General features: G+C 36.6%; 1 protein-coding gene across 5 annotated transcripts in view; it reads right to left on the bottom strand.

Annotated features, from left to right (window-relative positions):
* Window positions 1-25,539, bottom strand: part of FARS2 (phenylalanyl-tRNA synthetase 2, mitochondrial) — a 227,899-nt gene that overhangs the window by 198,029 nt on the left and 4,331 nt on the right. For 3 of the 5 annotated variants that reach the window (XM_079299456.1, XM_079299452.1, XM_079299453.1), the window contains exon 2: window positions 23,274-23,351. The gene's annotated coding sequence lies outside the window, so the exon portion shown is untranslated. Of the gene's footprint in view, window positions 1-15,617; window positions 15,676-23,273; window positions 23,352-25,539 lie in introns of all 5 variants that reach the window. The other 2 variants (XM_079299455.1, XM_079299454.1) reach the window with 1 other exon arrangement.

Below are 25,539 nucleotides of genomic sequence, written 5' to 3' on the forward strand. Positions count from 1 at the left end.
TCCAAAACATGTGAAGGTGATTAGGAACCTTCAGCATGAATTAATGAAGGGGAAATTATGTCTGATACACCTGATAGCCTTCCATAAAGAAATTTTTGACAGAAGTAGACACATTGGTCCTGACTTTAGTAAGGCTTTTGACAGTGTCTCCCAGGATATATTCATAAGGAAACTGACAAAGTACAGAGCAGGTATGTGAGCAGTGAGTGGGAGGCAGTGAGGTGGGCTGAACACAGACAGAACTGTCAGCCTTGGGAGATTGTTATCAGAGGCAAACATTCCATCAAGAGGCTGCTCACCAGCAGAGTGCCCCAGGGTTCACATGGGGTCCAATACTATTTTAACATTTCCATTTGTGACCAAGTAGAAATTTACAGATGATACAAAACTGGGAAGCATTTTTGATAAACCAGATGAACATGGTGCCATTCAGAGCAACCACTACAGACAGAAAATGGGCCAACAGAAACATCAACAAGTTCAACAAAGAGAAGAGCAAAATCCTGCTCTTGGGGAGGTATATTCTGGGGTCTGGCTAGCAGGGCAGCAGTTTTGCAGGAAAAGACCTGATGTTCCAGGTGGATAACAAGCAGACTGTCAGCCAGTCACACAAAGAAAGCCCTAGAGCATCCTGAGCTGCTAGGAAGACCACTGCCAGCAGGCCAAGGGAGCTGATCCTTCCCCTCTGCTCAGTATCAGTAAGGCCACACCTGGATTGCTGTGTCCAGCTTTGGGCTTCCCAGTGAAGGGCCACAGAGATGGTAAAGGGATCATAGCATCACAAAAACATTAGAATAATAATGCAATAATCAGGTTTCCATCTCTTTTTTTTGGCCATTATTTTCTCTAAAGGATGGTTAACATTAAGTCTGAGCAACAATACCATCTTTAACATACTCTGCAAAAAACAAAGCAACGTGTCCCCACCACAAAAAACCAATTAAAGACATAATGCCATATGCTTTGTGTCCAGCAGAATGTTTCAAAATACCTTGGTATTTTCAAGAGGAAGGATGACTACTCAACTTCTTTCAGTATTTTTAAAAATAGTCAAGATTTCAGTTTTCAAAAAGAGAAGAAAAAAAACAAACACCCAAACAAACAGTAACATGCTGACTTCCATTCTTCCATATAACAAGCTAAAAACACACTTTAAATGGCAATCTATTTTTTCTAGCAGGTATGTGGGGGTGATGCATTGTTTAATTTTTTCCATACAGAGCAGCTGCAACTACTTTCAAATCAAAGAAATTCTAACACTCTCTGGTGTAAGGACTGCAATTTTTTACTTTTACAGAGAGCTCAAGTAGTGTCTCTTAGCTGTGCTAAGAAAAGGAAACTGCAGATCTCTGAAGCAGTGTCTTGCTGTTGAGAAACACAGTCATGCAACCCAAAGAAGAGCCAACACAAAACTTACATAATCCCCAGCAGAAATGAGTTCCCTAAAAATATTCTGCTGTATGTTCATAACTCCTTATGAAATACAGGCTACAATATCCATGCAGTGTTTTAAGCAAAGGGTAACAGGCCATTTTCTCCATGACTGTATTTGATTTTATCATCAAAGTGTTTAAATCTACACTGGCTCAAACACCACCTACAATTATGCCAACACTTTGTCAAAAATAACTTTATATATATTTTTTAAAAAACAACCCCAAACCCACACCAGATATCTATTCTAAGTCATGTAGTCAGGGGAAATTCAACATGCTGGAATCCCCCATCACCATCTAGAGGGTGTTATCAGGCAGCACAGTGAGGTGCAAATAGGAAGGGACAGAGACAACACCATTTGAAAACAAGAGAAAGTCTTCACTTCCTCCTTTCATAATTCATAGAAAAATATAAAACCATTTCTGGTTTACCTTCTTGCTAACCCACTCTATCTCCCCTATGTATTTATTACACATCTTCAATGCCCTATCCAACTCTGTTTGATTTCCACATTCTTTTCCCCTAGAGCATTTTGCCAATATTAAAAAAAAAAAAAACAAACCAGAATTAATGTTCTGGCATGTCATCATTTCTTTTCAACATTTTAATCCAATTGAGCTATGCTTTATCTTCTATTTCCTTCTCTGCCAGTACAAGAAACTCATACACAGGCACAGGAATGAGCGAGCACACTTTCCTGAATAACCACATCCTTCTACTGTTTATAAACATCTTACCATCTCTGGCCACAGTCTTTCATCATTTATTTACAATAAATATTTTTCAATCCTCTCATTTTCCTCTAGTCTCTAGTTCCCCACCTAAGTTGCTGTGTGACCTGACACCAACCCAGCAGAGCATTTATACTGCTCAACATCTTTGTAATATATTAAATTTCTTCTAAATGGCTTTAGCAGAATGGAGCAAAACAGTCAGTGTCCTGAAACACCAAAGTTTTCCTTCCATCAACAGATGAGAAGATTTTTTTAATTTGTGGCATCACCTCTGAATCACTTCCTAGAGAAGCTTCCAGAACAAAACCACAGGGCTCTTCTTGCCCTATCATACCATAGCACCCAAATTTTTAATCCTTCTGGGTTTTTGCCTCAGATTAACCTGTTATGCATACCACATGCACTGTCAACCAGAATAAATATTACACCTATTTGCCAGTGTCATGATATTTATTCATTCCAGTATCCTTCATGCAGACCCTGGCTAAGTATTGTTCTTTCCTTGATTTTGGAGTCTATCAAAACCTCACAGGTAACTAGTAACTTCATTCCCAAAATAGTAAGAAAACAGAATTATTTTCCTGCTTAAATACTACCCCTATCTAATGAACACATTACCATTTCTTCACCTCTCGCAAAGCAGGAACAATAGCTGCAACGCTTTAATCCTTCAGGTTAATTGAAAATCTTACAAGCCTTCATCCACCCACCATAAAGTTTAATAGAAATTTCTCCCATCATAATGCACAGGTTTAAGTGGCTATGCATGTGACCCCTAAACTCATACTGATTACTTCAAAGAGCCTGTAAAGTTTTAGAAGGAACGAACAGTGATAACACTCTATCATAAATTGGAATAATTGTAGAGATTAAAAAAGGACAGGAGAGACAGAAACTCAGCAGAATTTTTGTTCTTGATTTCTTTCTTCACACTTGGGAGAGGAAAGTTACTTGTTTGGGATATTTGGAGAAGAAAAAAGACCACATTTTCTTCATCAGAGGTATTTTTTCTGGTAACCCCTGAAACCTCAAAAATGGTTAGAAAACAGACATGTAAAACTAAGTCTGTCTCTTCCTGTTGAGACTATTTTAGTGAGGCATATATAGGAAAACTGCTCAGCTTTAAAGGCCCTCCTCCCAACTAAGAAAACAAAGACAAAAAAGAAAGCAGGGCTCTCAGTCCATGCCCATCTTTTAATTATCACATTTTTATAGAGCATCTCATATCACTGGGCATTGTACTTAACACCTACAACTTCTGCAATGGGAGATGAGAGCAGAAACCAAGCTTTCTTTTTAAAAACATACCTTCCTTATGGAATAAGCTTAGAAATGTAAATTTGTAATTTTCCAAGCATAGAAAAACAATGGGGGCTGAAAAATACAGCCACCAACAAAAAGACTTTGTTTATAAACACATAGAAAAATAAATCATGTTTTGAAACTGTCAGTGTATCATTTTATTGGTTTTACCATGAACTAAAGAGCAATCTCTGAAAATAAGAAACACAAATTCTGTTTGTTTCTTGCAAATGAAGCATATATGTTTTGCAATCTTGGTTTGAATGTACTGATCCCTTTCAACATCTGTGAGGAGAGAAGGTGAGAAAACCCAAAGCACACCAACAGTGGAAAGAGACATATCTGGAAAAGAAAATCACTTATTTATGTAAACTTGGGCTAGAAAACAGGGTTGAAATAGAATTTTTCCCCATCTAGCAACAGGCCTTCATTTTGGACAGATACTATCTGGAAGTGAGTAACACATTTGCTGCAGCTCATAATCATTCATGTCAGTGCTATTTACATGTGTATACATGTGCACACACATGCATCCCTACAAATTGCATATATATAGATATATATGTATGTATTTGATTACAAGTTGTTGCTTAATTATGCTTTTCTCTGGCTAACTAAGGAACACTAGTCTCCAATCTCTTTTTCTGTAAAATTACCTGGAAGCACATGTGACATGATTTCCATTAACTGAAGTATTTACACACAGACTGAACACATCTCTGCAAGTTATGCCCTGCTCCAGACAGAAGTTACTGGAATGAACAGATGAAAACCCTCTGATCATCCCACTCATTCTGTCAATCTAGATAATATAAAGCTCCCTCCTACTTTATCATCAGTAACAGCTGAACTTTGTTATTTCATATTAAAAACAACAAGGAGGAGAAAAACATGTATTTTAAGGACCTGTGGAACTTGAGGAGTACATGTATTTTCCCTCTACTTACCTCATCTCTAAATGACCTTCTTTAAGGTGAATTCCCAAGCAGGGTGAAGTTCTAAAATATTTAGTAGCCATTTACTTATTTATTTGTTTATTTATTTAATGTTTTCATTTTTCTTTTTCAAAAAGACATGATTTCCCTTCCTAGCATGCCATTACCCCCTCTACCATGCTAAGTTCATTAGATGATGGTATCTGAGTTCTTTGTGAAACAGAGCACTGACCTGTGGGTCAAAGCTCCATGTAGCTGTACTGCTCTAAACTGATAGTAGGATGCTTTAAAAAGCTCAAAGTAGAAAATCTGCAGTGAAGGAGAACACTTTATACATAAGTAAAGATATTCAACACCACTGGGGGAAATCTACAGCTGACAATCTCTGTCTTTCAATTTTTCCTCAATTTGATGGGCTCCTTTTCCTCAAACAAGGCACTGGAGCAAGTTTCATAACAAAACTTATCAAAAATGTGCACTCAAAAAGCATTTGGGACAATACCTCCACTTTGACTACATTTTATTACTCTCTTGAAACATTTTATTTCTACATTATTAAATAAACGAATGTAGGAATGCCTCAGTGTAATTAGCTACGTATGTCACCTTGATTCAGGGAAATAATTAATTATATACACTTTGCTTTAGATAATGGCCCATTTGTACTGTGATTTAAGTGGAAGGGATATACTTGTTACCAATGATTACTTTGGGGTTTACACTTTTGTTCTTCTTCCAAAAGATGGTCTTTTTATACCCACTAGGCAGGTTTCTCTAAAATTGGAATAGAGAATGAACTGTGAGAAATTAAGTGGAAAGAAAGACACGAGGTCCTCAGCTGTCACATTCATTTAGAGGTTTTTTGCATTAAAACCAAATTGTTCATTACCAAGACATTCTGGGACTCAGTTCAGACGTTAGTGGACAGCCACAGAAAGTGGATCCAAAGCTTTCCATATTGTACTTCAAAATTGTGGTGGGTGACTTACACTGAAATAAAAACAATATGGATTCCACTGATGAAAATACATGCAAGTTCTCCCTCTCCCTCCCTGGCTGACACACATAGAATACATATCTCTGTTCACTGGTCCAGGTCATCAGTGCTAAAATCCACATACCTGTGATGACTCCCTTGTATATAAAAATTCTTCCTGAAAACATAACTTTTCTGGACTGACATTTAAAGTGAAGAGAGGAATCACTGAGGTCAAACTAAATTCAATTATGTTGACATGGTTCTCTATCCCAAATGACAAACTACTGCTATCATCACTTCAGTCTCTTGTTTAAAGCTCAATACTACAGAAATGCAAAGTAATAAAGCAGAATAATCACATAGAGAAAAAGGACAGTCACCAACAGTTCAAAGCCATGGACAAAATAAGCAATTCTCCAGAGGCTAACTGGGATGCAGGAAAGTTGCAAGAACACAGTAATACTCTGTAAAAATATAATATTATGTAAATATTATATATTTTACTCTTGCTTATCCAGTAGCTTTATCCATGTGGATTGCATCTGTTCTCTGTGACCTCAAGTCACTGCTGATTAAACAGATTACTATAATCTATTACTAGAATAAATCCCAGAATAGATATTACACTACCACTCAGAAAAAATAAACTGTAACAACTTCACACCACCACCAAAGAAAGTAATATGTAGAACTTAGCTCTTTAGCTCCTCAAATCTTTCATCTGTCATTTATCTCTGTTCTTTCTATATGAGTGACAATGGCTATTTTTTAAAACTGGAGAGCAAGAACGGATATAATGATAGTTAAAGAAAAAATAATGCTGTAACCACAATGAGGACAATGGGGTGTTCAGTAGCATTTCCTTAATTAAATGGTTGGTGGCAAGAGAAACTCTCAACAGCTACAGAGAACAAACTACATTACAACTAATAGAAGAGAAGAAAGAGCAAGGAAGGAGGAGCAAGTCAAGAGGAAGATCTAGTAGTATTCAGTATTCAGTATAAAATTCAGCTGAGAGCAAGAGCTACAAAAGGATGTGTTTGCAGTACATTGCCCAGAGGAGAAAAGAGGAGGGCAGCCCAGATGTCTGCAAGGAAAAACATTTCTATTGTTTTCTAGCAAAAAAATTTAAGGAAGCAGAATTGGAACTGAAACTCAAATCTATATACTATATAACCTATAGTATATATACTAATACATCAGTGCAATTTAACTTTAAGAGCAACATAATACAATAATCTTAATAACTAGCAAGTAACAAATAAGTAATTTGAGTTCAGGATGATTAGATTTCTCAGCTTTTACCATATCTGAGGCCACACACAATACGTGCTTAGACATTTAAGGTTTAGGTCTATATTCATCTGTGTTCACCTTTCTTCCAGTATTGCCTGTATCAGCTTTAGTATCATATTAGACAGTAAAATTTGTGACCACAACTAGAAACTTGTTAACACAGTCCAATAGCATAGTACTGGTTCTCCAAAGGGATGGGAAAGCTGAGCTCTCTGGGAAGCAAGGATGAGGTTGCAAGGAAGATGGACAGAAGAGTAGGAAAGCACAGGGAAGCAGAGTTGTGAAACTGTGACCTGGCCCTTCAGCTACAGATGTCTCATGTGGCATCAAGTGCAGTCTTTTGTTCATCCATTCTCAAATACAGCCAGGTGACTCATTTTAATTGCATGCTGATGATAGGTGTGAGTTAGTCCCACACAGTTAGGTCTATGACCTAAATACAGTCTAGACAACCTCCCATACTCACAATAACAGGTTTTCTATTTTAGAAGCACATTGCCAATCTTGCCACTTCAGAAAGGAAATAAATTCTTGATTAAACTTAAAAAAATGTAGTTTCATATAGATAATTTTTTTAATAACTTCAAATCAGAGTCTACTGACTTGGAAGGGACCCATCAGGATCATTGAATCCAACTGCTGTGTGCAGATTTATGTTCTTGTGCTCTCTCATGACAGAGATGCAACAGAGGACTGATTCTCAATGGTTCTTCATTATTTTAATATTCCAACAGAAGTAGATATTCTTTTAATATTTCAATAGAGAACCCCCATATTAATCATCAAAGTGGTAAAACAGTCCACTAATAAGTCAGTGTTATATGGATTACTTCATAAGGACAGGTTAGGAAAAATAAAACTTGCAAGCTGGCTACAGAGAAGATGACAAAAAGAAAATATCCGTGAGTCCAACACTCAGCAAGCACACAAAGACTTTGCTTCACCGCTATTGGAGATCCCTCGGTGACTTTAGAACAGAGAACAATCAAAAAAACAGAAACAAAAAATCCAGCAGATGGCTCTAAACGAGGGGAACAAGACAGGTGACTAACTAGACTGAGAGAAATAAAAATAAAATGGGAGCAGTGCCACAGTGTTATCATTTTTGTAGAGCCACCTGGAGAGGTAGCAGGCTTATCAATGAATGCCAAAAATGAATAGTACCCATCTGCTCACCCTAATAAATAACCCTTATTAGAAAAAATACAAAAGAACATAATTCCCTCAGGACTACTCACATTTTCAGCAGACCTGTTTGTTTAAAATATTTATTTGGGTCTTACATGGCTTAACAACTATTTGCTGAGAACACAATAATGCTTTACGATGACCCTTGGAAGCATGGAGCAAGTCAGGAGCTGTAAGAATTCATGAAAACAAAAAGCTCCAAAAATTTCCTTTTAAACAAGCAAAAGCTTTGCAATTACCACTGCTTTCAAAATGTCTTTAGGAAGGTATTTCTGACCAACTGAATGGACTGATAGCAAAATCCTGAATGAGAGGCACTTCAAAGTCTGGAAAGTTAGCACTCCTCTGGAGGTAACAGCAGCAGAAAGTATCTCCATTCAAAAAAAACTTCAAGAACTCTACTATCCACCCCAAATGGCAAAGAGTAACCATTCTGCTGATTCTAAGAGTGGATTGAGAAAGGAGGTCATACATGCCTTGAGGTTAAACGAGAAATGCTCAGGTCTCCTGACATACTGTTACAAAAAGAAAATGCATGGAAGAGAAGACTAAAACAGGCAGATGAGACTGCCTTCATGATTTTGAAAGCAAAATGCCTCTTCTTTTGCACTAACCTTCATCAACTCCAACCACTGCTTATGTAATGAAGGCGTAGGAGTATGGAACAGAAATTCAAACTTGCTGAAACCGAGATACTTCCAAGCTGGACTTTTGATTCAGTGGTATATTTACTTTTCATAGATGACATACACAGCTGGAAAACACCCTGGTCTGTTTAGCATCTTCAATTCTACCACCTCTATATAGGTGATATAAATCTAGATTCACACAAAATTATCCAGAACAAGACAGGCCACTGTACACAGTCTGCATACAGCTATTACCATCTTTGCAAATGTTTCACATAAATGTTTTTGCATAAAATTTTGCCTTTCATATGGCAAAAATATGATAGAATTAAACTTAAAAATATGCATATACAAACAGGTAGAAAGGGAAAGAAGAACACTTCTGAGGAGACAGAAATCACAAAATGTAATTTCATGAGCAAACATGTATTCACACAAGCCAGAGTTCTGTAAATGTCTATACACATGGGGTCAGTTCCTTCATAGTTCCTACAACAGGATTTTAAAAACCCCCAAAGAGCACTCCACCAAAACAAAAGCAGCAGGTACTACACTGGTTCCTATAGACTCAAGTGCCTTTACCAAGCACCAGATGGCTCTTCCAGCTGAATCACAAAAGACAACACTACAGTATAACCATGCACATCATTTCTGCTGCTTTGTACTCCTTGCCTTAGCATGAACACACAGCTAAGTAACAAAAACCCACCAACACAATTTTGCTCACCGGTGAACTGCCCACGCTTTTTGAAATAATACGAGCAGGAATTCTCTGATACAAAACCAAACAGAAGGCTCAGTTTAAATCCAAACAAACAAAGCCTACCTCCAAAGAAAACTATCTTTCAAGGTCAAGTTACAGGATTTTAACTGTAGCATTTTCCACATGACATTCCCTTTCCAGTCCAACTAAAACAGCTGGTTTGGATTTTTAAATAAGTATTTTTATGAAACACTTGCAGCAAATCTGAAATAATTGAAAATTTGAATGTGAAACGGACATCCTTAAAGTTTAATTTCTTCTATGAAAATTAGCCAGGATAAAATTTAAAGCTTTTATAATGTTAATCATTCAAAATTAGTAACAAAATATTCTTTCTATTCCCTCCTTCTGTTGACTGCATCTTGTATTTCAAACATCCATGTTTCAATACGAGTTATGTCCACTGCCATGGCAGACAGATTTTGCCTGTGCTACAGGAATGAACAGAGGCAGCTGGCACCACAACCTTCTCTTGACATCTCTGAAAGTGGTAAAAAAAATTCTTTAAAGATATAACACATATTCTCATTTTATCAAGTATTAAACTGTTCTCATTGTGATAAGAAAAAAACATGTCTGTAAGTGGTATCACTCCACTGACACCATTCCATGTCCTTTTTATAATGGTCTTTTGCAGAACACCCAGAGCAGGCCATCCTGCCCCTAGCATGCACAACACTGAAATATATTCTAGAAGAAATTGTAATCACCTAACCAGACATATTCCTAAACATTAATCTTTGAAAATCTTTCACTTTGCTAAAACCCTGCATAAAAAAAAAAAATTACCCAAAACAAAACAAAACAAAACAAAACAAAAAAACCAAAAAAACAAAAACAAAAACCCAACCAACCAACCAAACAAAAATTAAAAAAAAAAAAAAGTTTAATAATTTTCTTTTAAAATTGGCTAGTTAGTAAGGATTACTCTACCCAGACTTGAAAATATTTCAGGATTGTAGTATTTAGGCTCAAAAATCTCCCTAGGAACAAATATTTCTATTTGTCTCAGTGGAAGCAAGTTCAGCTTTTACCCTTTTATGACTCCTCTTTGACATGAAATTTCATCACACGTAGGACCTTAAATTGTTCAAGCTTTGTTTAACCAATTCTTTATTTTGAACACATCCAGAATTATTTAGTATCAGCTCATTATATTGCAAAAGCAGAGTTCTTCTTCCCTTGCCTCTCCACCCCGGTTACCAGACTGAGTAATGGTCAACGAAAATAAAACTTGCTAACTTGCCCACCCATAAAAATGACACTTCTGAAAACTGTAATTTATAGAATTACAAGCAGCAGACAGATTAATTCCAGTTTAAATACCTGAATCAGAGCTTGAATAGAAAATGGTTTTTATTTCATATAAACAGAGAAATCAATAGATAATCAACAACACAGTAAGTATATCTATCTCCTTTTTGTTAAACCACCAAATCTTTTTAATAAACTCACCTTGGCTTCTTTCTACTGACAAATACAGGTATTTGGGAAAAAATGGCTTCAAAAGTATGATATCTACTGCTTAAAAAGACTCCTTCCTAAGGAAGTGGACCTGTGAAGTGGAATTATTTTACCCTTACTGGAAGAACAAATTAATGCATGAAATCTTTGCTGATGCTGGCATCAAGTTACTTCAGCTCCCACTCTAGGTCAGGAACATCAGAGTTTTTCTAGACCAACAGCCCAATGCTGGCAAAATCCAACCAGCCTGCTATGAGACAGGTGAAACAGACTATTCTTTGTCATATTACACCAGAAATCAACTTGTGTCAAGTGAATCAAGGGGGTTTGGTTTCACTTTTAAGCTGTGTATCTACTCTAAGGGTGTGAATCTAATTATTTGGCCTTATGCTAGGGGGAGTTTTGCTTAAATAATTCTGCTGTTTTTCCTGGCTGGCTTAAAAAATTAAGAAGCTTCTGTGAGCAAAGCAAACAAATGCACAAAACAAACCAGATCCTCTTGGTGCACAGTAGAAGAGAATTTTCAGCTACGTAGACACCCTTATAATTTTCAGCAAATAAGCCATCTGGGTAAAGCTGTGTGTTATAGTAAAGTTTGTGCATTCTTCTGTTGAGGTAATCTCATCTTGGGGCACTTGGCATTTCATTGACAAAATATATAAACCATTTTTTTTCTTACAACTAGTAAAAAGAAAATGAAGTCATAAAGAGAACCCAACAACATCTTTTTCTGTAGCGCCTAGAGACGGCAATAAAAGGTGGTTTTCAGGTTTTTCATGCCACATGAAGCCCTGAATAGTCAAGCATCAGATTTTTAAAAGTACTTATGTTTACTTATTACCTTATATAGGAAGGGATCATGATGACTGTAAGACACAAGGCTATTGGCGTTACACAGCAGTCATCAGTGCACATTCATCCCCCAGGCTGTGGTAAATTTGTATCTAGGAATTTTTTTGGGATCACCAGAGAACTCTCAAGAATTACCACAAAAAACTTTCCATGGAAATGCTGCTTCACATCTCGCTCTGTTTATGCTCTATCTTGCTATGAGGGTAAAAGCTTAGTTCCAAATGCAAATCACATATTGTAAATATCAGAAGGTGCTAGATGTGCCATCAGAAGGGAACCTCTAATAGCAACCAGCAGGAAGTATAACCACAGTTTCCTAAGAATTTTGTATTCACATCTGGTGATGACATCATTATATAGTATCATCAGTGATGCCCTGAATGGGTACAATTTGACAGGTGTGTATCTTTGGTTCTAGTGATACTAAATTTTAAGAGTGACTTCTAGTAAGACATAATTTCACAATGTAAATATATTACCTATATATGCTTTGCCTCAAAAAATTCCACTAGTTTTTTATTTTATTTTTTATACAGCACCTCATATTTCAAGGAATGGAAAACAATTTGTTATGAAATCATGAGCATACTTTTTTAAATCAAAGTACTTTGAATACCTTCAGGAATAGGAATAGAATAAGTGCAGATCCTGGCTTGACCATGCACACCTGAGGCAGGAACTTCAAAAGGTGGGTGGTTTGGCTGCAGTGTTCAGGTGGGGATGCCATGTGTTTGTGTGTTTTCTGCAGGTGTGCACATGGGAAACATGGACTGCAAAAATATATCCTACTCTGTCAAACCACCTCAAGGTGCATAGAGCATTTTTCCATGGACTGTAATGCTCGAGCAATCAAATTTGCATCAGATAGCTCACTCAACTAATTTTTGAAGCATAGATAGAATATTTCCACAGCTCAAAAAAACTTTGACAGATATAGAAAATATACCGAGAGCCGCATTTCTCCACCATATTTTGGAATTGTAATAATTTCTCCTGGAATGGGAAAAGCAGATACCCAATTATCAAACTGGGTAACTAATTACTGCTTGCCTCTTGCTGGTGACAGTCACCACAAAGGAGCAGCTTTATCAGTATTAATGGAAGATTAGAGAAACGAAATTTTAAACACCCTTGCAAAATTGCAGGGCTGAACAAATGAACTGTAGAAGGAAAAGAGTTGGTGCTGAACCTTGCCTTCAGGATGCATAAGCCCTCTCCATTAGTTCAGAAATTCCAACTTAGTCATCTCAGAAAAGAGTATGAGCTCCAGGATAATATGACCTTGATACAAAGAACTCAATGCCTTAACAACTAGAATTCTCCTCCCCATCAAAGACACTCACAACACGCACAATCTTGCCTAAAATCTCAGCTACAAGTCCTGCAGAGAATTAATGCATTGGTTATGGTGAAGGTCTATCTCCCATTTCCTAACCTCTCATGGCAAACACAGTGTACTAAAGAGCAAAACTGCCCACAAGGAAAGCAAAGTCTAATGACAGCAAGAGATGGACGATCCCAGAACTAAGATTAGGGATGATTTTTGAAGATAACCCTCGGACCGATCTCCTTTAGAAATTTATTCAAGATTTACTTCTGTACTTCACAGAACTACAGGATCATAGAATAATTTCAGTTCAAAGAGATCACTGGAGGTGACCTAGTTCAAAACCCCTAGTTTCAAAGCAGGTCGCTCAGGGACTTCCCTAGTTGGGTTTGAAAGTCTCCAGCAAAACAGTTTCCACAACTTCTCTGGACAACCTAATTATGACTCATTTGTATTTAGTGCTCTCCCCACTATGGGTTCTTCATACAGAGAGATCTACACGAAACAACTGCTTGCTAATACACAAAAGCAAACCTAGAGTTAGTCTAACTTATGTTTTCAAAATGGGAAAATGGGCAGAGACTGTGTGTGCAAAACTTGAAAAGAATAAAGGTTCACAAGTCACACAGAAAGAAATATAACACTTATACATCCACTTCTCAAGTCTTACAAACTGCACTTACTATTTACTTCTATCTATTTTGTCTATGCCTGACCCATTGTACATGATGCACTGTGCCCTTCTTACCTTTCCTTTTCTTTTTGCATCTGGCTATCAACAAAAGTTAAATACTAACCAAATTCTTGAACTCTTTTTTAAAATTATTATTCCCAGTTATGGGTTCACATTCCAAACATCTACAGTATTTGTAACTCAGAATTTAGTTGTGGAAAGGAGGGTGTTATAGAACAATATTGGGAGATTTTTCATTTTAAAGTAATTCATTTCAGATGTCCTATATCACAAATGGAGATGTTAATTAATGCAGAAAAGTTGACAGGTTTATGACAAGCAACTGCATATATTTTCCCAGATAATGGCAACACACTGACAGCTTTAAAGAAGTAGATATGTTACTTAAGGTTTATTGTCTAAGCAGCTTTCTCCCTCTGCAGCAACCTAAGAGTTTACATTTACAGTTGATTATAACTTTTATTATGTTCCAATATTTGCTAATCATCTCGGAGACTGTGAAAACAGCATCATTTGTCTCAAGCTCTCTCCTGTAGAGACACTATTCTTCTAAAACTCTAAAAAATATATGCAATGTTTTCTCTTCAAGCATCCATTCTCAGTTCTTTTAAAATATTTCAGACAGCACTATTCTATTTTCCTCTTATGTAAGATGTATCAGCCAACAGAACATAATTCATTCTCAGGTTTACAGTAAGCTTTCTTTTACAAGCAGCAGAAACAGCAAAAGTTTATTTCCTCTGTGTTTGGAGGCAAAGTTAGTTTGCAGATTCAGTGGTAAGGGACAAATTCATCCTGCTACTTCTGCTTTGCTTGTGCAGTTTATAGGGTTTATCTCCTTCATTAAGCCCTTTATTCACACACACCACCTGCACCTTGCTGTCTCTGGTGACCCAGACATTCTGTGTGAAATTTAACTGAAGTGGAAAAAAGAGGGCTGACAGCAGATGCACAAATACCATCTTGGAGACATAGTTTCCTTAGGCCATTATGCCTAAAACCTGGAAATTTAAGAAAAGTATTAAACTCAACCTAACAGTGTCTTCAAAAAGTGATGGCAAAACATTGCACCCAGCAACAGCCTCAGTGGATGTAGCACTGTGGTTCTCAAAAATGATACAACTTCAGTCTATTCTTGTGGATAAAGGTCACTGCTAAAGCAATCTGCCACTCTGGGGGCAGATTGCACTTACGAACATCCACTTCACTTCTTTCCTATCATTCATCCAGGATACTCCCTGCTTTCACCGGGCTGCAACACATTTAAGTGTGAACAGATTGATTAACAACAGAAATCTGAAACAAGCTGCCACTGTATTTCACTGCAGAAGAGCAGGGATTGCAGGAGAGACTTTGTAGAGTCAAACCATACGTGCACAGGGGAGCTGTGCAACACAAACTGCACATTTCAGTAAGGGTGATCCTGGGCAGAAGACAGAGAGTCATTGCTTTTTAAGGGTTTGCTTTTTCAAAAGTATTGGGAGGTTTGACAGCAATGATGATGGTTTTTTTTTTTTTTGAAACCGCAGAAAAACACAGAAAACAATACACACAGAAAAACACACAGAAACAATAAGCTATTTCAGAGCCAGAGAAGTTGATGAACTGACATATTCAAGCACAAGAAACCAAATCCCAACTCCTAATCAGTAGAGGTCAGACAACTGTTTTTCAATTATATCCCAGAAATTCTTGTGGCAGTCATCAAACAGAAGGTTTGTGACAGGGTAAGAAAAGTTTACCCAACTTGTACAATAATATGTACCTTGATTTTTTAACTATGCTATCTCAAAATATATAACAAACAAAATAAGATACCTTGCTTCACAATACATTATGTAATGCATTAAACAGTATTTTTCTGCTTTTAATTCTGTCTGACACCAAAAATGTAGACTGTGTACACATTTTTATTTGCCTGTTTCTCAGATTTGTACCTTAAAAATACTGTTCTCCTTCTAAAAGGAGTTATCAATTTTTAGCAAAACAAAGGCAAATGAGAAAACCATTTGCTTACCAACATCCCTTCTCAATTGCAAATGGAGAAGTAGCAATACAAGCTCATCAATCAGGAACTAGAAACATATAAAACAAATAAATACATAGATCACCTACTTAATTCCTTTTCTATCGTCTGGATCACTCCCTCAAGCATACAAATAATTTTTAATACACTCCAAAATAATTGTAGATGATACACAATAACACATCTGTATGGCCTAAGCATATGTCATGCTCATTGGAGAAGGTAAATGTCTGCCTCAAAAGGTGCCTACGTTCTGTATTATGTTGCAGCTGCTTCAAAAAGTTTTCCTGTAAAGCAGTAGAGAAAATACCACCTAAAACATCAGCATCTTGTTGGTATAGCATTTAATGTTGCTGCAGTAACTCCTAAATGCCCTTGAGAAAAAAAAAAAAGGCTCCTTTTACTATTTTTTAACATAGACCTAATTTTTTTCAGGTTAGTTTTTATTGACAGGTATGTAGCTGACACCTTAGAGAATTCTTATTTATTGTGCTAAAAACTGGATGCAAACTACCAAATGTATAAGCAACCCAAGAGACAGATTTATGACTAGTTGCACAACTGCTAAATTGAGGAAGTGTGGTGTTAGCTTACAAGCCTTTCTCCTTTGATTTTTATACCTACTATTCCTATTTATGGTACTAAACCATAAGAAACCTGGTAGCTTTCATAAACTTTTAGCCTGTAAATCATTCGGGCTCACAGCAGGGTCTGCCAAAGCAAACAGGACACACCCACATGGAATCTCTGTGTCCAATGTCAACACCCACAGCCAGGTCCCACCACCCTTCCTGCCTCACCCCAAGCAGGACTTGCCACCCACTGCCCCAGGTAAGGCAGTGGGGCAGCTCACCTAAAAATGTACAATACAGGAAGGAATAAGGTGATAGAAATCTGGTCCAGGGTAAAAACATTTCAAATGCTTCAGATGAGAAATCTAGCCATTCTGAACTAAAACTGTCCAACTGCTTTGCCTACAAAGTTGCCCTTAACAGAGGAGTTTTCTCTAGTTCCTTCTTAAACTTGCATAAATGTAAACATATCCCAACATGAAGCTGTGCTGTTTACACAATTTAAAAAAATAAAATAATAAAAAAAGAAGCATTAATATAGATACCTTCAATGTGATCCATTATAAGAACATACTCTATTGGATAATTAAACATCTGATATTAGAGAACCTCATTGCTCTGAGACAAAGAGAACCTAGCAAAACAGCATTTTTAACCCTTAATGTTAAATATAACATCTGGGGGAGGAAAAGGGTGCTAATGTATTTCAAAATAAGACATAGAATAAAGCTACAATTTTCAACATTTTCTAGCATAAAAATATTTCCATAGACATAGAAATAAGTCTGTTTTATGTGTAATGAGTAAAAGATGAGCAGATTCGATCTTATCATTAGAAAGAAAGACAAAGAGTTTTAGCATAAAATGTCTCTCTAAAATAGGTCCACCATTAGGAAAGCCAATTGTGGGTATTTCTGCACTTGTCATATCATAGACACACAAATTTATTGGTTTATGTAATTACCAACTCAGTAGGTAAGGAACTAGAAAAGCCAACATCCCAGCATTTCCCAAGCTTGCTACTAATTAAATCATATGCATACCGGTTCAGTCTAAGGATGATCAAAGTTAATGAAAAAAAAAATTCAATTTAATTCAATGAACTGTGGATCAGTTCCAGACATCTAGCTGCTACTCCATCCTCTTTCTTCTTTATCAAAAAGCACTCCAACAGTGTGAAAGTGAAGAGGACTCCATATGAGTCTACAGATTTTGTGGTTTTGTATTTCCCCTCAGATCTGAATTTTAAATTAATTATTTGACAGCTGACTACACTGCAAAAAATTACGTCTTTTCCATTAAGGTGGAGTAGAGGTTACTCCAGGTTTGGAAGGAAAACTGACTATCAATATTACTGTTACATCAATAACTTTAAAAGATTTCAACTGTCTCTTTTATGCACATACACATTTATTATAAATTTATTTGTGTGTCCCACTCTTCACCCCTGCAACACTATATTGCCATACATGAGCATGTAAAATGTCAGTCCAATGTACAGGAAATAGTGCACTAAATTTATAAGCCTTTCTAAGATTAACAGAAAGATAAATTAATGTCATCTAAAGAAACAAAAGAAAGACTCAGTGATCAGATCAAATATCTATTTCTAGTTACATTTGAAATCCAATGTCACAACTGCCAAACAACTCCAGTAAACTGGACATAACATTTATGAAACCTGTCTGAATAGCCTTTGCTTCAATTCTTATTAACTGCTTTTTCACATACTCTTTTTCACTAAATATTTGTATTAAAAATAACAATTTAATTCTATCATCTCAAAACTCATCTGCCAGTGCTGTCCAGGTGCTTTGTAGCCATGGTTTCAGCAAATGCCCTTTGAGATCAGCCTAAAGACTCTCATTTCATTAAAACAGAGCTGGGCAGGGGTTGCTCAAAAATCTTTATTTGGGTATTCAATATATCCATCACTTTTAATAGCCACTACATAACGTCTCAAACACAATGAGTATCACACAGGAAATTACATCGTAAAAAATAATCTTTCCTATTCAAGAATTAACAGCCACTTAAATTAAAACTGAAGTTGTCAGCTTTCAGCAGGAGTAAGAATGCCTATGCCTGAAACTTCATATTCCATCTAATCAGGGACACAAGCTTAAATGAAAAATTGTGTTTTGACATAATTTCAATAATGCTTATGTATGTAGCACTGCCTAGTTGTTCACCTCACATCTTTCCTATTCTTCGACAGATTTCAAGCATTTCCTTTGGAAAAGGCTTTTTTTTTTTTAAATCATCAGCTCCTTCTACATCATATTGGAGAAGCACACTAAAACCAATGGGAAGGGAATGGTGCTACTGCAACTTTTATTACCACACTTCAGGTTGCCTTTGCTGTACTGACACAGAAGCCCTGGACAACTCTGCTGTTCCACTGGGAACAGAGCTGCTGGATTTTATTCCCATGCAACACAACATCATCTCTCATGGAGCTCTAAAATCCTGAATTGGAATATGAAATGATCTCCCAGTATGCTTGCCCCTTCTCTCTCAACCACTGTGTGTGATGAAAGAGATATGAAGAGAGAGCTGTCAGAAAATGATGACTGAAATCCCTACCGTCTTTCTTCTGTTTGACAGGGAAGTTCTCTGCAGAGCCACTTTTAGGCATCCAATTAAAAACAATGTTAGCAGGGCTTTTTTACTGGGTCCAGACATGTAAGAACTCATCCTTAACCTCTCTCCTTGGCTGAGTACAGCATAGTTACAGGATAACAGACTTATAGTGTAAGGTACAACAAGAAAAAACTGAGTCCTACCAATTTACCCACATGCTAATATGCTCTTGAGGGAAAAAGAGATATTTTATTATACTTTAAAACATTGCTATGAGCTCATTCTCCTTAATAAGAGCCCACTATCTTTGAAATGTTAAATGGGACCTACTAAGATGTAAATTCTATTTGCTGCAACACTTTTTCTTAGAAAACATAAAAACCTTTACTGCTTTTGTACAATTCCCTACTGCTGAAGCTCTTTTTTGTTGAGTGAGTAAAACAGAAATTAATATCCAGATTTTTTTTATTCTCCCATTTATCTGCTACTGACTTAGGCTGTTGTGTTCTCTTACTGTTACTGTGTTCTAGAAGCAGAAGACCCTTTCATCTCTCAAGAACTATTAACCCAAAGTCTTAAGCTAGAATTGCAAAATAAACAATGTTATCTGTTTATAGTGTAAACAAAATTTGTTGAGAAACTCTGTATCATCATCTACATTTGATTCCAAATCACATGGGCTGCAAACTAGCATAACACATGAAAAAAAGAAATAAAAGTATAAGGAAAAGCAGCTATCCTACACAGAGTGCAGTATTGATTTGCATGTTGTAAAAGGAAAAAAACCAAAACTCACCCCATCAGTTTCTAAATGACACAGTTCATTCCAACCCATTCAACCCACACAAAATGCTGGACTCCCATGAACAGCAAAATTTGAGAACAATACAGACAGCTCTGCCAGCAAGTCTCACACAATCACAGTATCTGTCTCAATACAGTTGGTCTCACAGCAGTACGAATTTCAGAAGGTAAAACAAGAATGAAGTAAGATTGCACTGATAAATGTTTTCAGTTTGCTTTCCTTTACCCTGGTCCTTTCAGCAAACTTATTTACTGTATTAACATATTTAATTTTTAACTACTTTGTGTTATTTCCTTTATTCCAGCACTAAAATTTACCACAGGTGGATAATGTATCTCTTCTAAATCCCACAGGACTGTCAAGCCTGTGTACTGCCTCAGTCTTCCAATACACTGATGAGCTGCAAAATGAAAGACTTAGTTTGCTCTTTTAAGGACAAGTGTACCCAAGAAAACACTCAAGAATTATCTACCTAGCCAACCTCGATCAGCCAGCTTAAAAATTTTACCTTACATATTTTATAGTTATGAATGTATATGGGTTACCAAAAGACAGAAAACCTGATTTGCAAAAATTCTACTTACATTATGAAACATTTTCTATAATTGTTAAATAAATATATTAATTATATTTAAAGCCTAAGGGTAAAAAAGTAGTATTTTCCTTACAAATACTTCAGCTGCAACAACTGGCACTGAATTATAAGCAATGCTCCTGATAAAATATTCATGATAAATATAAACCCCCTCAATTTAAAGTTCTGCCTTTTCAAATAAATATATGGCAAATTTTAAAATGCATTTTCTCAATCCTGTTGTAATTTCCTGATACAACTGTGCTATAGTATTGTTAAAATTTTACAGCCAGGATTAATTCTTACATATTCAGGCAGATGTACCTTGTAACACTTTATTTGATTGCATCTGAACATGACTGCCTTTACAGAATTTCAGAGGTGCTGACATCTCCAATAACTTGTTAAAGAACTAGTTCCAAAATATTCAGTAGCAAGCAAAGCAAGGCAAGCATGACTTAAAACAGATTTAAATTGTGTCTCCATGCAGTCCCACTACTACTGGATTAAAAAAAAAGGTTTTAAAGTATCATGCTAAAAAGAACAAAACTAGTATTTGCTAACTTCTTTCTTTGTCATTAGTGCTAGAAAATAGGAAACATTTGAGTTCATGGCTCCCTAGGATAATGGGGTCCAAGCAGCTTCATGCTTTAACATATGCAGTGTTTCTGGGCAACATCTCCTGTAAGGCTTGCTAATGTTGATATACTTACTCCACACAAAGCCCAGCTCAAAGAAAATATTTGTTTGAAAGGCCTTGAGAAAGCCATGTATTTTATTTGTGTCAGAGAACCCTTCTGTGACACCAGACACTCACAAGCCACACTTCCCTCCAGAACAAGCCTCAGTGAAAGAAAACTTAAGACAGAACTTAAAACGCACATCTCAGACTATGGCACTGAAGTGTGTGTATATATATATATATTTAAAACTATAGAGAGAAGTATTTCTCCATCCAGACTTTAGATACCAAAAGCAACATCCTCTCATCTTGCATTCTGAGCCAAGACATACACATTGACTAGGTGAAAGAAGATATGAAAGTCAGGGAAGTAAAGAAAACAACAACATGAAAGAATCAAGTTTCTATTATTAATGAAGAATAAGATGTTATTATAGCTCAGGGTCACATATGAGAAAACAATCTTCAGTTAATGCCACATCTGTTACATACTGAGGGAATCAAAATTAAAACATAATAATTGTTTCAGTTTGTTTTCTTTAAAACTGTCTGTAGAACTGCAATTTGTTAAATGCTGAAAGATTGTGTTCCACACTGGCCCAGCAGGGTCTGACACTCAGGGTCAGGACTGAGACCTCAGGGGGCACTGGGGTCAAATGAACTCAGGTGGCACAATAGGATTCCATAGAATCTGCAGTATCTCTTAAATTTAGTTTATTAAAGAAGGAATCCTTTAAATAACTCGGAAGTCTGACAAAGTAACTACAATGAACATGGTGCTCCCATATATTTATTTCAAGTCGATTCAGCACAGTTTCTGTTTGTAGAATGAATACTATATTAAGAATATAACCTACCACAACAGAACAGTGATAAAATGGCAGTATAAAAATAAGAAACGCTTTGAGTGGAAGTGGAGGATGGAAAAAGAACCACAATCTGTGCAGGGAAGAAGAAGGGAAACAGAAAAAGTTAACCTCTATCAAGCAACATCTATCTGTTTAGAAGAACGTTCTTTCATAAAACTTGACAAAGTTAATGCATCAACATAAAAAGCAATAAGCTATTCTAAGTTCAACAAACCTGTATAGAGCCAATATTTAATTACCTCTTCAATATGTGATAGTTTTACACATACAATACCATATCTGTCCATTTTACAATATTATCTTCCCACAGGAAGAGCTGCTGTAATGCACTATGCAATTTTCCCACTGTAAGTAATTAGTATAGTAAAATCAAAATTAATACAAATATTGAAAAAAAGCTATGTTCATAGCCAAAACAAGTAAGAAAGCAATTATTAAAATTATGCAAATTCTCTCAAAATTAAGAACACTCTCAGTGAAGGTCTTGAAAACTTCCTTGAAAGTCAAACCAATTTTGAAATCCTACACAAGCAAGAAAAAACGTAAGTACTATTAAATCTGTGTGAGGACCTGATAATTTGCTGTTTATCTGTTTTCTCCATTTTAGACACAGCACATCTCCTTCATCAGCAATCATTTCCAAAAAAGGAAAAAAATTAAACAATAATTTAAATCAAGTGCATAAAAATGAATTGAAGGAAACAAAGCATATGTACTGCCAGGTTAAAACAAACATGTGAACAAACAAAATAAAATAACAACAACAATAATCCCCACCTGGTCCTGGTCAAAATCAATACTAGGCTACAAAACATACCTGGAAAAGCTAATCACAGAAACTGCAGAACAAGGAGATACTTAATTCAGGTCTCCAGATAAATGAGCTCTCACTAATGTTCCCAGAACAGTATTTCAAACTATTTATTCCCCCATTCCTCTGTCCCACTATTTGGCAAAATGTAAACCCATCCCTATAGTAAAGTTGGCAGCTTCACTTCATAGGTCTGCATCCCATCTAAATCAACATTCATTCCCAGTTGGAAGGAAGACATAAACCTTATTAGGAGCCACTGACACACACTGCCCTTTGCTGATGCTGCCATGGGGTCATGTAGGTAAGAGACTGGAAGGTTAATGGTGGGGTGTGTAAAGTCCTCACTATTGCTCTCCAGAGCAGTCTGAGTTCATTCTCCATTCATGAGAGCACCTCCTCTCCTCTCCTCTCCTCTCCTCTCCTCTCCTCTCCTCTCCTCTCCTCGCCTCTCCTCCTCTCCTCTCCTCTCCTCTCCTCTCCTCTCCTCTCCTCTCCTCTCCTCTCCTCTCCTCTCCTCTCCTCTCCTCTCCTCTCCTCTCCTCTCCTCTCCTCTCCTCTCCTCTCCTCTCCTCTCCTCTCCTCTCCTCTCCTCTCCTCTCCTCTCCTCCTCCTCTCCTCTCCTCTCCTCTCCTCTCCTACTCCTCTCCTCTCCTCTCCTCTCCTCTCCTCTCCTCTCCTCTCCTCTCCTCTCCTCTCGCAGTGCTGGTGTCAAAGATTCAGAAAGCTGAATTTATTTTTAATTATTTACCTGCAAGCAGAGATAATCTTTCTTCAGCTCTGCTTCTTTTGCCTGTTAGCTTTAGTTGGTGCTTTGTTCCTTCTCAGGCTGAAAGAAAAATTTTGATAAAGTCACCCCAGATATAAAAAACAGAAGCAGAAATAAAATGAGAGTTCTATCTAGAACTGTAAAGGCATGTAAGGAAGTACTGATCTCACAAATGCATCAGAAGCATGATATATACAGGAGCATGTCCCTAAAGCACTATCACTCATTATCAGAACTCTGAGGACATAAAACCAATAGTGACACAAGATGAAAGACCAAAAATGTCAAAGATTATACAAAAGTATCTTAAACTCTACCATTACTACAATCCCTAATATGGCTGTATTGTTTTTCTCATTTGAATTAAAGCTTTGGTCCATAGTCTTCTTTCATCTCTAGAAACAATTTGCTTCAGCTTCCTATTCAAATTGTTGACATTTTTTTCTTGATCAAAAGTCCAAGCTACTAGAAAAAAAGTCATCCATACATACTGATGCACAGCACCATATAAAATGAAAATGTGTTACAAGTAGAAAATCATATTCCTTCTCATCCCAGTCAGAAAACTCAACAGATTTCCTACTTATGATCCACTCAATCCTTGATGATTTACCCATTCACAACAATTGTAAACAATTTTGCTTAACTTTTCTTTCACTAAAAAATATTAAATATTAGTTCCTTCCATATGTCCCATTATCTGAGGTCACACCTTTCCAACACTTTAAAGACCTTTCAACTTTCACTTTACCATGGATAACATGTTTTCTTACATCAGACCCACCCACACTACCTTACAGCAACATGATACTTCTACACCTACTGGTACTTTGATCCAGGAACTGTTTCCAACAAATAATCACATGAGATGGATTTATAAGAAAATGGCTACTTGAAGTGGATTTTCAGGGAAGGACTGGCTTAAGCAATAGTCCTTGAGTGGAACCAGCCCCTAGTGTCATCTGACAAGTAAAACCATGCCCACAATCTGGGGAGCAGAACTGAGATGCACACAAGCAGCAGGATGCCTCTGATTTGATTTTATCTTTGTCTTTTATGTACTTGAGACATGGGACTGGGTAGGCAGAAAAAAACCCACAGCACTGTGTTAGCTGTGCATCAATCCCCAAGCTGAAACATGGAAAATCTGAAATGAAGAGCATGGCCTTTAACCACCACCACATAAGCGTGTTTTTCTGCACACTCACATACACATGTATATATGACAAAAATGAGAAGACAGAACTTTGCTCTAGGAAAACATCTTAGGTTCAATCTTTAACTCAAAAGACTGGCAGTATCATTTGTAACCAACCTGCCAAACTGGAAATCCCAAGTCAGCAAAAAAATATACAGGGGAGGCTACAAAGAGAACCTCAGTTGCTCTTAAACAAAATATCAGTCTTTGTTTTACTGCTAAGTTTGCTTCCTAAGCTAAAATTTTCAATATCCTCTGAAAGAGGGCAGAAAAAAATATCAAAATACCTACATAATTTCACCTGTCTGGCTGACAGCTACTGAGAATTACAATGATATTGTAAATCACAGAGGAGAGGGAGAGGGATTACACAGTGTGACTCTAAAGGGGCATAAATGAAAAAGTGGGATGAACTCAGGGAAGAGGGTGACATAGGATGAGTGTCAAAAAACATTTCTTAACAGCAATACTATATAAAGTAGAAAATACAATATAATTTGCAACAGAAAGAGAAGTTATTTAAAGCTAGATTTGATAAAACACCGGAAAGCACAGCAAAGAAAGCCTTTCTAAATTGATGAGGTCATGGATGAGAACACTTCATTAATCCTGTCCTTTATGCTTCTCATGATTAGATTTCTGAGCAAGATTTCAGATAACAAAAAACCACACAGCAAAGAGATGTTATTTTTTTTGTTGGGTTCTTGTCTTCATCAGCATTAAGGTTAGAAGTGTTTAGAAGTGTAATTTGCATTAGATGCAACTATTGCATGCAGAACTGTTTAAGCATTACTGGTAATTTTAATCCCCTATTAGGTATTATTTTGCCTATAACACAAAATTATCCTTTTAACTATGGACTTCTATAGTTTTTTTTTTTTTTATTTTAAGCATTTCAAAGGACTTTATCAACCTTTGTCCACTAAGAACATCTTTCAAAATTGATATATGATATATATTGATATATGGTGCATAACAGTGCATTTCATTGATGCAGAATGATCCTGTGACTGCTGAACTGCCCAGCTCCTAAATTGTCAGGTAACACAA

Source organism: Erithacus rubecula (assembly GCF_903797595.1).
Source record: "Erithacus rubecula genome assembly, chromosome: 3".
In the NCBI taxonomy this organism is placed as follows: domain Eukaryota; kingdom Metazoa; phylum Chordata; class Aves; order Passeriformes; family Muscicapidae; genus Erithacus; species Erithacus rubecula.